Source organism: Arachis hypogaea, chromosome 20 (assembly GCF_003086295.3).
Source record: "Arachis hypogaea cultivar Tifrunner chromosome 20, arahy.Tifrunner.gnm2.J5K5, whole genome shotgun sequence".
NCBI classification, from domain to species: domain Eukaryota; kingdom Viridiplantae; phylum Streptophyta; class Magnoliopsida; order Fabales; family Fabaceae; genus Arachis; species Arachis hypogaea.
The window spans coordinates 76521039-76533236 of NC_092055.1; the positions used below are offsets into that span (position 1 = coordinate 76521039).

The 12198-nt window shown below is 38.7% G+C and overlaps 1 non-coding gene across 1 annotated transcript; it reads right to left on the reverse strand.

Moving 5' to 3' along the window:
* Positions 1–1109: 1109 nt before the first annotated feature.
* On the reverse strand, positions 1110–1216 carry LOC112788630 (small nucleolar RNA R71). Its single transcript, XR_003195987.1, has one exon. It is a non-coding gene; the product is annotated as a small nucleolar RNA R71 (small nucleolar RNA).
* Between the last annotated feature and the right edge of the window lie 10982 nt (positions 1217–12198).

The following is a 12198-nucleotide window of genomic DNA, read 5'->3' on the forward strand; positions in this document are numbered from 1 at the left end:
ATTTCTGTCATTTAATTCCTTGCAATTTAAGTTTCCCGCCAATTTTACTTTCTGCAATTCTCAACCAAATCTGATTTCGCTCAACTAGAACGATTCTCCAAATAACATTGATCAACCAACCAATTCCTGTGGGATTCGACCTCACTCTATGGTAAGTTTTTACTTGACGATAATCCGGTACACTTGCCGGTAGGAAATTGTTGAAAGACAGTTTTCGAAGTGAATTGAGTTTATGGCGCCGTTGCCGGAGATTGGTTTTGTACTGACAATTATTAAATTGGAGGATAACTAGATTGAGCACTTTTCATTTAGTTTGATTAACTGAATTTTAATTTCAGTTGTTCATTTTTGTTCTCTGCAATTTTTAGTTATTTTTCTTGAATTTCTATTTACCTCTTTACTTTCCAGCAAAACTAACCTACTAACTCTTTAACTATTTGATTAATTGCCTCAATTGCTCTAACCACACTTTTCATTAATTGTTAATTCTTCACTTGCTGGTTGCTTCTTGTTGTGCTACTTGTATGACAGGTAGAAGAGAGGTTTCAACCTCCTTTGACAGTGAACTGGAAAGAACCTTCCTGAGATTAAGGAGGGAAGCAAGAGGAAAGAGGGTTGTTGGTGCAGAAGAAGAGGAGGAAGACTTGGAAATAACCATGGAGGATGATATGGAAAACCATCATGAAGGAGAAGTGAATAATCATGCCAGAAGAGGTGCAGCCAACCCTGCTGGACAAGAGAGGAGAGTTCTAGGCTCATACATCAATCCAAACCCAGAAAAATGTGGTAGCAGCATTCAAAAGCCAACTATCCATGCTAATAATTTCAAATTGAATCCTCAACTCATAACTCTAGTCCAGAATAGTTCTTCTTTTGGAGGGAGTGCCCAGGAGGACCCTAATGAGCATCTCACTAAATTCCAAAGGATATGTGACACGGTTAAATCTAATGGTCTTCATCATGACACCTGTAGATTGCTATTGTTTCCATTTTCTTTGAGGGACAAAGAATCAAAATGGCTAGAATCATTTCCCAAGGAAAGCTTGACAACCTGGGAGGATGTAGTGAATAGATTCTTAACAAGGTTCTACCCTCCACAATAGGTAAACAGGCTGAGAACTGAAGTGCAGACATTCAGACAGTAGGATGGTGAGACTATTTATGAAGCTTGGGAGAGATTCAAAGATTTGACAAGAAAATGCCCCCTGATATGTTTAATGAGCGGGTGCAACTTCATATCTGTTCATACCCTGGGTCGAGCTATCTGACCCGGAATGATTGAAGACAAAGCGACCGACCTCTTCAGGTCAGGACCCCCGATCTCTTCGTTAAAAGAGTTTGGCGGAATTTCTAATGGAGGATCTTGTTTCAGTCATGAAACTTTGAGTGGTCTTAGTTAGATCAGAGACTATGGTTGCTAAGTTAGAGATGCTCTGCTTAGAATTCTCTGTTTGTTGCTGAGAAGATAATGGAAAAGGTTTACTATTTCCAAACCTATTTTCCCACCATTATTATTATTATTGAAGCTATGATTAGGCTTCTGTTGATCCTTCAATGAGAAATTAGGATGATTCCTTCATGAAGGGTTATATATGTTTCCATAGGATTCTCCCATGTAATTCACCTCTTCCATTGCAGGATTCTCAGGGTCATAAGCTTTTCCTTCAGAGGAAGCTTCTTTAGTACTGCCGGATGCAGCTTGCATTCTAGTCAGTCTCTGAGAAATTATATTGACTTGTTGAGTCAATATTTTATTCTGAGCCAATATGGCATTCAGAGTATTAATCTCATGAACTCCTTTCTTCTGAGTTATCCCATTATTCATAGGATTTCTTTCCGAAGTGTACATGAACTGGTTATTTGCAACCATTTCAATGAGTTCTTGGGCTTTTGTAGGCGTCTTCTTCAGATGAAGAGATCCTCTAGCAGAGTGATCCAATGACATCTTGGACAATTCAGACAGACCATCATAGAATATACATATGATGCTCCATTCTGAAAACATGTCAGAAGGACACCTTCTGATTAATTGTTTGTATCTTTCCCAAGCTTCATAGAGGGATTTACATTCCTTCTGTCTAAAGGTTTGGACTTCCACTCTAAGCTTGCTATACTTTTGAGGTGGAAAATATTTGGCCAAGAAAGCATTGACCAACTTTTCCCAAGAGTTCAGGCTATCTTTAGGTTGTGAGTCCAACCATATCCTAGCTCTGTCTCTTACAACAAAGGGGAAAAACATAAGTCTGTAGACCTCAGGATTAACCCCATTGGTCTTAACAGTATCATAGATTTGTAAGAATTCAACTAAGAACTGATGAGGATCTTCCATTGGAAGTCCATGAAACTTGCAATTCTGCTGCATTAGAGAAACTAATTGGGGCTTAAGCTCAAAGTTATTTGCTCCAATTACAGGAATTGAGATGCTTCTTCCATAGAAGTTAGAAGTGGGTGCATTAAAGTCACCAAGCATCTTCCTTGCATCTCCACCATTGTTGTTATTTTTGGCTGCCATCTCTACTTCTTTTTCAAAAATTTCTGTAAGGTCCTCTCCAGGGTTTTGTGCTTTAGCTTATCTTAGCTTCCTCTTCAGAGTCCTTTCAGGTTCCGGATCAACTTCAACAAGAATGTTCTTATCCTTGTTCCTGCTCATATGCAAAAGAAGAGAATAAAAAAGAATAGGAATCCTTTATGTCACAGTATAGAGATTCCTTTATGTGAGTAAAAAAATAGAATAATAGAATTAAGAAGAGAGAATATGAAGAATTCGAACACAGAGAGGGAGAGAGGGTTTGAATTATAAGAAGAAGAGAAGTGTTAGTAAATAAATAAATAAATAAATAAATAGAAAGAGATGAGGGAGAGAGAAATTCGAATTTTAATTAAAAAGAAAAGAAAAATATTTTTGTTTTTATTTTAATTATTAGTTAGAATTCGAAAATTAAAAAAAAGAAATAGAATAAAATTAGAGTTTAAAACAATTAGTTAATTAAAAAGACTTTTGAAAAAAAGGGTTAGTTATTTTCGAAAATTAGAGAGAGAAAAGTAGTTAGATGGTTTTGAAAAAGATAAGAAATAGTAAAACAAACAAAAAGTCAAGTGGTTAATTGAAAAGATTTGAAAATCAATTTTGAAAAGATAGGAAGTTAGAAAAGGATTTTGAAATTCAATTTTTGAAAAAGATATGATTGAAATTCATTTTGAAAAAGATTGAAAAGGAAATTAAAAAGATTTAATTTTTGAAATTAAAGTTTATTACTTGACTAACAAGAAACTAAAATATATGATTCTAGAATTTAAAGATTGATCCTTTCTTAATAGGTAAGTAACAACTTGAAAATTTTTGAATAAGGACATTAATTGTTAGTGATAATTTCGAAAAAATAAGAAAAAGATTTTGAAAATTAATTTTAAAATTTTTGAAAATATTAAGAAGGAAAATGAAAAAGATTTGATTTTTGAAAAAGATTTGAAAAGATAGAATTTTTGAATTGAAATTTTGACTTGATTAACAAGAAACAACTAAATTTTAAAACTTTTGACTAAATCAATTCAAAATTTCGAAAATTATGAGTAAAATAAGGGAAAGATATTTTTTATTTTATTTTTAAATATTTAATGAGGAGAGAGAAAAACATCTAAGTGACACAAAACATAAAAGTTTAAGGTCAAAACAAAAATGCATGCAAGAACACTTTGAATGTCAAGATGAACACCAAGAACACTTTGAAGAACATGATGAACATCAATAACATGTTTTTGAAAATTTTTAAGAAAATAAAGACATGCAAGACACCAAACTTAAAAATTTTTAATGTTTAGACACTAATAATTCAAGAATGCATATGAAAAACAAGAGAAAACACCAAATAAAAAAATTAAAGATCAAACATGGAAATTCATCAAGAACAATTTGAAGATCAATGAAGAACACATGATGAATTTTCGAAAATTAAAGAAAATTAGAAACATGCAATTGACACCAAACTTAAAAATTGACACTAGACTCAAACAAGAAACACAAAATATTTTTGGTTTTGATGATTTTATTAATTTTTTTGTGATTTTTCAAAAATTAATTTGGAAAAAGAAAGTAAAGAAATTCAAATTTTTTTATAAGAATTCCAGGAATCATGCAAGGTTAGTCTAAAGCTTCGGTAAAAAAATTTAGACATGGCTAAATAGCTAGCCAAGCTTTATGTGAAAGCTTCGGTCCAAAAGATTAGACACGGCTTAACAGCCAGCCAGGATTCAACATATCTCATGAAACTCTATAATTCGTTCTTAAAAACTCTGAAAAACGAAAAACTTTTTTGAAATTTACTTTGAATTTTTCGAAAATAAAAAAAATAAAAAGCTTAAATATAAAATAAAATTACCCAATCTAAGCAACAACATGAACCGTCAGTTGTCCAAACTCGAACAATCCCCGGCAACGGTGCCAAAAACTTGGTACACGGAATCGTGATCTCACACTTTTCTTCACAACTCCACGCAACTAACCAGCAAGTGCACTGGGTCGTCCAAGTAATAAACCTTACGTGAGTAAGGGTCGATCCTATGGAGATTGTCGGCTTGAAGCAAGCTATGGTCATCCTTGTAAATCTCAATCAGGCGGATTCAAATGGTTATATGGGTTTGATAATTAACAGATAATTAAAACAGAAAATAAAATAAAGTTACTTATGTAATTCATTGGTGGGAATTTCAGATAAGCGTATGGGGATGCTTTGTTGCTTCTAAACCTCTGCTTTCCTATTGCCTTCTTCCAACCATGCGTTACCTCTTTCCATGGCAAGCTGTAAGATCCTCTCAGTGAAAATGGTCCTCTACGGTTTCTGCACGGCCAATCAACTGTCGGATTTCTCGTCTCGGATGAAAAATACCAGGAACAGCTACCGCATGGCTAATCATCTGTCGGTTCCCACTAGCGTCAGAATAGGATCCATTGATCCTTTTGTACACTGTCACTTGTGCCCAACATTCGCAGGTTTGAAGCTCGTCACAGTCATCCCTTCCCAGATCCTACTCGGAATACCACAGACAAGGTTTAGACTTTTCGGATCCCAAGAATGGCTGCCAATTATTCTAGCCTATACCACGAAGATACTAATCTCACGGACTCGGTCCGTGTGTTAGATATCCAAGAGAATATACTCCAGCTGTCGTTCAATGACTATGTTGGACATCATGTAGACCGCTTTGTTGTTGTCAGGCACATGGATCTTGGCTAAGCGAGTAACGAAGATTGGGTGATTGTCACGGGTCACCCCTTCATTCTGACTTAACTAAATTAAGTATGAGAGTATATCTTGGAGAAGAAGTAGGCATGAATTGAATAGAAAAATAGTAGTACTTGCATTAATTTATAAAGAACAGCAGAGCTCCACACCTTAATCTATGGGGTGTAGAAACTCCACCGTAGAAAATACATAAGTGAAAAAGGTCTAGGCATGGCCGTGAGGCCAGCCTCCAAACGTGAACAACAATGATAAAAGTATTCCAAAGATGGTCAAAAAGATGTAAAATAAATCTCTAAAAGTAGTTTTTATACTAAACTAGTAACCTAGAGTTACAGAAAATGAATAACTAAGTGCAGATAGTGCAGAAATCCACTTCCGAGGCCCACTTGGTGTATGCTTGGGCTGAGCATTGAGCTTTACACGTGCATAGGCTGTTCCTGGAGTTAAATGCTAGTTTTGGTGCCAGTTTGGGCGTTTAACTCCAATTCTGGTGCCAGTTTGGGCGTTTTACGCCAGAAAGTTTTAGGCTGATTTTGAACGCCAGTTTGGGCCATCAAATCTCGAGATAAGTATGTACTATTATATATTTCTGGAAAGCCCAGGATGTCTACTTTCCAAGATGATTGCGAGCGCGCCAATTGGGCTTCTATAGCTCCAGAAAATCCATTTCGAATGCAGCAGGGTCGGAATCCAACAGCATCTGCAGTCCTTTTTCAGCCTTTGAATCAGATTTTTGCTCAGGTCCTTCAATTTCAGCCAGAAAATACCTGAAATCATAGAAAAACATAAAAACTTATAGTAAAGTCCAGAAAAGTGATTTTTGAATAAAAACTAATAAAAATATAATAAAAAGTAACTAAAACATACTAAAAACTATGTAAAAACAATGCCAAAAAGGGTATAAATTATCCGCTCATCACTAATGGACAGGCAGAAGCTGCCAACAAAGTCATACTAGCTGGGTTAAAATGGAGACTACAGGACGCAAAGGGAGCCTGGGCTGAAGAGCTCCCACAAGTCCTATGGGCATATCGGACAACTCCATACTCCACCACAGGATAATCGCCCTTCCGACTTGCTTACGGAATGGAGGCAATGATCCCAGTAGAGATAGAGGAAGGATCCCCCAGAAAGATCCTCTACAATGAAGAGGCCAATGCCCAAAATCAACAGATAGAACTTGACTTACTTCAGGAAGTCCGAGAAAGAGCTCGGATTAGAGAAGAAGCGTTAAAGCGTCGCATGACTTCAAGGTACAATCAAAGGGTAATCCAGTGAAGCATCGCCAACAACGTTCTCATCCTAATTCAAAACAACAATGGAGCAGGTCGTTCAGGAGAAGGGAAACTAGCAACTGTAAGACCCAAGACTTTTGAGAAGTTCTATTTTGAACTAAACTCAAGTCATATATTTATTTATATTTTTAATTTCATAAATTATCTTATTGAAGGTAATTAAAGGTAGTTTTGATTAATTTGATTTGAAATAAATTAAGGGTTTTATCCAAACTCTATGCTTATGAAGTATTTCTCTATTTACAACTTAAAGTTCTAGAAATCTAAAAATAATGGGTTTGGGCTATTTAAATTAAGATTTTATCTAATTTTATAATTATTGAGTTATTTTATATATTTAAATTGTAAAGTTTGTAGTTGTGAAATAATAAGGATTTTTATATGATTTGGACTAAATAATTAATATTTTAAAATATTGATACTACTATTTTGGAAAAACAAAGGATTTAAGTATATTATTTCTAATTATTTGATTTGGACATTTTATTGAAAATAATTTGTAAAATTGACGAGCAAATAGTATTTTCTATATACAATTAATATTGGATTTAACTTGGGTTTCAATTATTATATTATTCCCAATTTTATTTGAAATTACCAAGTTACCCCTAACCCTAATTTTCAAAATAATAAAACCCTAATCCAGCAACCCGTTACCCGACCCGGTTCCCTTTTTCCCCAAACCCAGTAGCCGCCGAAGATCCCCCTTTCCCCTAACTCATCAGCAAGCACCCAAGGTTTCCTTTTTATGAAAGAAAGAAAAGAAGAAAGAAAGGGGGAGCTGGGAAAGGGAGCGCCGGTATGAGAAGAGAGAAAGGGACGGCCCGGCGGGCGTCACTGTCGTTGCGCCGCCGTGTTGCACCGGGGAGGGTGAGAGAGCGAAGAACAGGCAAGAGAGGGAAGAGAGCTGCGCCGGGAGAAGAGAGGGAAGGGAGATCTGAGGGGAGGAGGTGTGTCGCCGGCCTGGTGCCACTATCGCCGTCGCGTCCTGCCGTCCCTGCCACTATGAAGCCGCCAAACTAGGCTGAGGGAGAGGGAGGAAGAACGAGCGTGGAGAGCTCAGCCGCGAGAAGGGGAAGCGCGGGTCTGACCCGTCGCCGCCGATCCGTCCCGACCCAACACCATCGCGAGGAAGCTGCCACCATGGGGTGTGTCGCCGTTGAGGAGCCGTCGCCGCCAGATCCGCCGCCGCCTCTGTTCGTTGCGCCGTCACCTCTAGCCGCGCTGCCGTCCCTACGCCGTCGCAGAGCAAACAAGAGAGAGATCTGAGGCTGAGTTGGGAGTCTAACCATCGTGCCCAGCCGCCGTTCGCGTCGCCGGCGCTGCCTTCGTCGGAACTGCCGTCGTAGGTGCCGCTGCCGGAGAAAGGAGCTGCGTCTCCGTGACTCTGACCGCCAGGAGTGGTTCTGTGACTTTTTGGACCATCGCTGGAGCTTCTGGCCATTTCTGCCGTCGCCGAAAAACTCTGCCGGTAAGGGTTTTGAATTTGGTTTTCATTCGTTTAAAATTCTGGAAACTTTATCATTTGCGTATGTGGGTTTCAGCCACCATTGCCGAAGTCCGGGTCGCTGCTGCCATTTGTGGTGGCTGCCGGGCTACCGCCAAGCCGGTTCGGAGACCGCCGCTGTTTCGGTTCAGCCGTTCCTTCTTCGTTTGGTAAGCGTCTCGATCTGAAATCCCTCTAGTTACTGCTCCATTATACGTTGAGGTGTTGTAGCATTCGTTGTTATGAGTGTTAATCTCGGCTATTATATGTTGCGATTAGAGTGGTTGTGGTTGCTGAGAAAGCGGGTTGGAGCTGAGGTTTTGACTGCAGTCAATTCGGGTCAATACGAAAGGAGTCAGTTAGCGAGTTTGGGTTGTGATTTCAACGTATCGAGGTAGGGGCTTTTTATACAAACTGATTCATTTTAAAGTGAAAGTTGTTATAAATAGATATGCTGTACAAAATGTATTTCTGGTGGTTATGTGAGTGTTATGAATTGTCTGGTTTTATCTTGAATGAATATGGGTGCTTGTTTGATTGTAACAATGTCTGATTTTGATAAATTGGAGATTTCTGGATTGGTTGATTTGAATGATTTTTGATAATTTGAAAGTTGAGTTTTGTTTTATTGGAAACTGATTTAGTCTTGAACCCGTCAGAAAGGATTGATGATTGGTTTTGTTGGGAACCGAAAAGGGTGGCAAAGTCCAAGTTTTAGGGGAGATGCTGCCGAAATTTCTAGAAAATCTGAGATTTTGATTGGAATTGTTATTTTAGAAAGGAATGAATTATGCTTTGACTTAAATATTTGAGAAATAAATTATGTTTGAACTTGCCTTAGTAGGAAAATCTCTATATCTTGGATGTAATTATTAAGAAAGGAATTATGCCTTAAAAATCAATTTAAATATGAAATTTTTATGTTTTGGAAATTGATTTACGTAAACAGATTTTGGAGGGGGTTTTAATGGGTTTAAAATAAATGTGGTTTTCCATTAATCTATTTCACTTTACGACATTTAGGAAGAGCTTGAAGTATTTTCTGGAACTTTGATTTGTTAAAATTGAAACACTTCCCGAGCCCTTGGAAACAGATTTAAGAATGAAACTGAAATTGGTTTTCGGTTTAAAAATGATTTGGTTTTGGCTTAAGTTTGGTTGGTTTTGAAATTGGTGCGGAATAATTGGAAACACGATTTGGTTTTGGGTTTAAACCCTATTCTATTTATTCAACTCAAGAAGTTAAAGTTTCGGAGGTTTTCAAGGAATTTAAGAAATGAGTTAGGTTATTCTCCCCTGAAGTCTTGAGACTCCGCTGAGGAATCTTACGACCAAATCTTGATTTAGAAATGAATGATTTTGAGTCTTTCAAAGAGATTTTGAACTTGGCATGGTTTTGAGATCTTTGGAAGTATTGGAAAGATGTGGAAAGTGGCTCCGTTTTGAAAAGTGATTCTTGGCTAGCTGTGAATTGACTACATTTGTTACTTAAAAGAAAATGGGCCAAGAATGATTTTGAATTAAGATTTTGAGCCTAATTGATTGTAGATATCATCAAGATTGATGAGTTATTGTTTGGTAGGCGTAAGGGCCGGGTTCGTCCCGCTTATGCTGAGAGATTTGATAATTGACGAGATTGTTGATAAGTCGTTTGTGCCTGGCAAGGACGGTGGTTAATCCCGCTTGTCGAGGTTGCGGTGCCCGTGTAAGGACGGTGGTTAATCCCGCTTACGTGTAGATGTGAGGTCGGAGGCAAAGTATCCCGCTCACATCCTTTCGGATCACAGGAGTGTGCAGGCACTGACATCCTGGACCATGTGGCGGGCACGTTATCCCAGAGGGTTCCCATTTATACGTGACCGAAAGGCAACATTCCCATGGGAATGTGTCAGGTTGGCAATTGAACCGACAATGTGATATCACAGCCAGTAGGACAGGCATTCATCATTTGCATCTATGTGATATTGTTTGGGTGTGCATATTGTATTTGGTTTGCCTATGTGAATACTTATGTTAACTGCTAATTGTTATACTTGTTGTAATTGCTCTTGATTGTGCTTGAACCACATTAATTATGATTGTGTTTGAATTGAGTGGTTTATGAAGAGTTGGTTGCTGATCTAGCTGTTTGGGCCGGGGGCCGTGTTGGATTGGATGGGCTTGAGGCCGTGATTGGTATATTGAGTCCTAGTTCTGTATAAAGTATATGATCGGTTCAGCATAGACTTAATGAACCTATGCTTGGAACGGGATGATCATTTATACCGCGTAGGTAACTGCTTTCATGATTGCGGTCTAGGAAAAACCTTTCAGACATTTTTTTTAAGGAAAAAGGTTTTGTTTTAGAATATTTGAGAAATTTAGCAAGTCTTCAAAAAGGACTTTTCTGGATTTCGAATGTGAACCTATGGTTTTTGGAAAGACTCATAAGATAATTAAAAGAGATCAGAGAACCGAGTACCAATGCTCTATAAAGATCTACAGAAGACACGGACAGTATAGAAATGTATACTTCAAAATAAAACATTTAAAAGGCTCAAAAGGCCACCTGAAAGGCAAGCCTCAAGAGTTTTGTTAAAGTTGCACAGAAGCAACCAAAAAGTCAAAGCAGTCTACTGTCACAAAAAATAGAGTTTAAAAAAGCCCACAAATCAGGTTGTAGAAGATAAAAAGCCAACAATGTCATAGAGGGTTCAAAGTTTCTCCAGTCATGACATTAGTAGCCGAAGGAGGAAGAATGATATTCACAGGGATAGCGTCCACGGTCCTATCCTCACGGTTAAGAATCTCACAATCCGAATCAGGTTGAAAATGCTCGACTTCAGTAGGAGGATTTGAAGAAGTTGTGGCTATAGAAGCCTTGGCTGGTGGTACAGAAGGGGGAGGCTCATCATCCTCATCATCTGGGGCGGGCACTATTTTACCATCTTCAACTACATTGTCTAGGCTAAAAAGTGTCAGGTTGAGTTCAGGAGCAAGAACTCATACCTGAGCCTTTAAGTTCTCGTAAGCACCCGTTACAATATCTACAAGATGACTCTGGAGATCAGCGTAATTCGCAAGAGCTGATTCAAGCCTCTCCCTCAGCTCTAACACCTCGGCATAAGTGCAGGTATAGCTCTCCTTGTAGTTTTTCACCGTTTCCTCAGCCAGATTGACAGCAGCTTCAGCGACAGTAGCCCATGACTTCTCCTTCTCCAAGTCCAGCTCTAGCTTAATCACCCTAGCATCCAACTCGTCCTTCAAACCTTTAATCCTATTGAACTCCGACTTGGCATCCTCAAGAAAAGCTTTGGTCGCATGGATAGGAGAACCCTGGACAGTGCGATATAAGGCCGCACCCATATGGGCCATCTGGATAATGTTACTAGTGACAAAATTCAAGTGTTGAAAGAGGGACACATTATCCATCGAAAGTCGACCAAAAGGAGCAATTTGATTGTCAACAAACCCCACAGCATCAAAATCAGGGGCATCCAAGTCAAAAGGATCCATGTTTTTCTGTTTTTCCATAGTCTTCTATTTTTTGGAGGGAGGACCAGCATTAGGAGAGGAAGCAGCACCAGAAGTCGAATGGGGAGGATCAGAGGAAACCAAGCGAACCTGGGGAGTCAGGATGACTTTTCTCAACTCTGCAGTGTCCGAGGTCGACTTCCTCAGAGAAGCCTGAGACGATCCTTTCCCAGAAGTCTTGGCCTAGATGTTTTGGGCGGCCGTTGCCTTCTTGGCCCTGCGAAAATGCCTCATAGAATCAGCAGACTTCACCATCTCTGAAAAGGCAAAAATGAAAACTGGTTACAAGAGAGAACGATACAGATCGGCAAAACACACAAATGCAGAAAAGTCACCATACCCAGTTCAGCCTTAAGAAGGGAAGGATCCCCTAAAAATCTTTTCGTATCTAGATGGGGAGGCTCTCCCCAATTTTCCTCTAACACCTTCACAAAGGCCTGCTCGACCTCATCCAAGCTTTCCCAAGAATGCCTAGATACTACCACATTCTTTTGCCAGCATAAGGGAAAGGTGGGCTCGTTGTTCTCATCCAAGAAAAAAGGATGAACACCCTCAGTAGCTCAGACTTTAAAATAATAGTTCTTAAAATCCCTAAAGGATTCGTCATACATGGGGAAAACTTTCTTTCCTTGAGCAGGTCGGAAAGAAACCCAGGAGGCTTTTT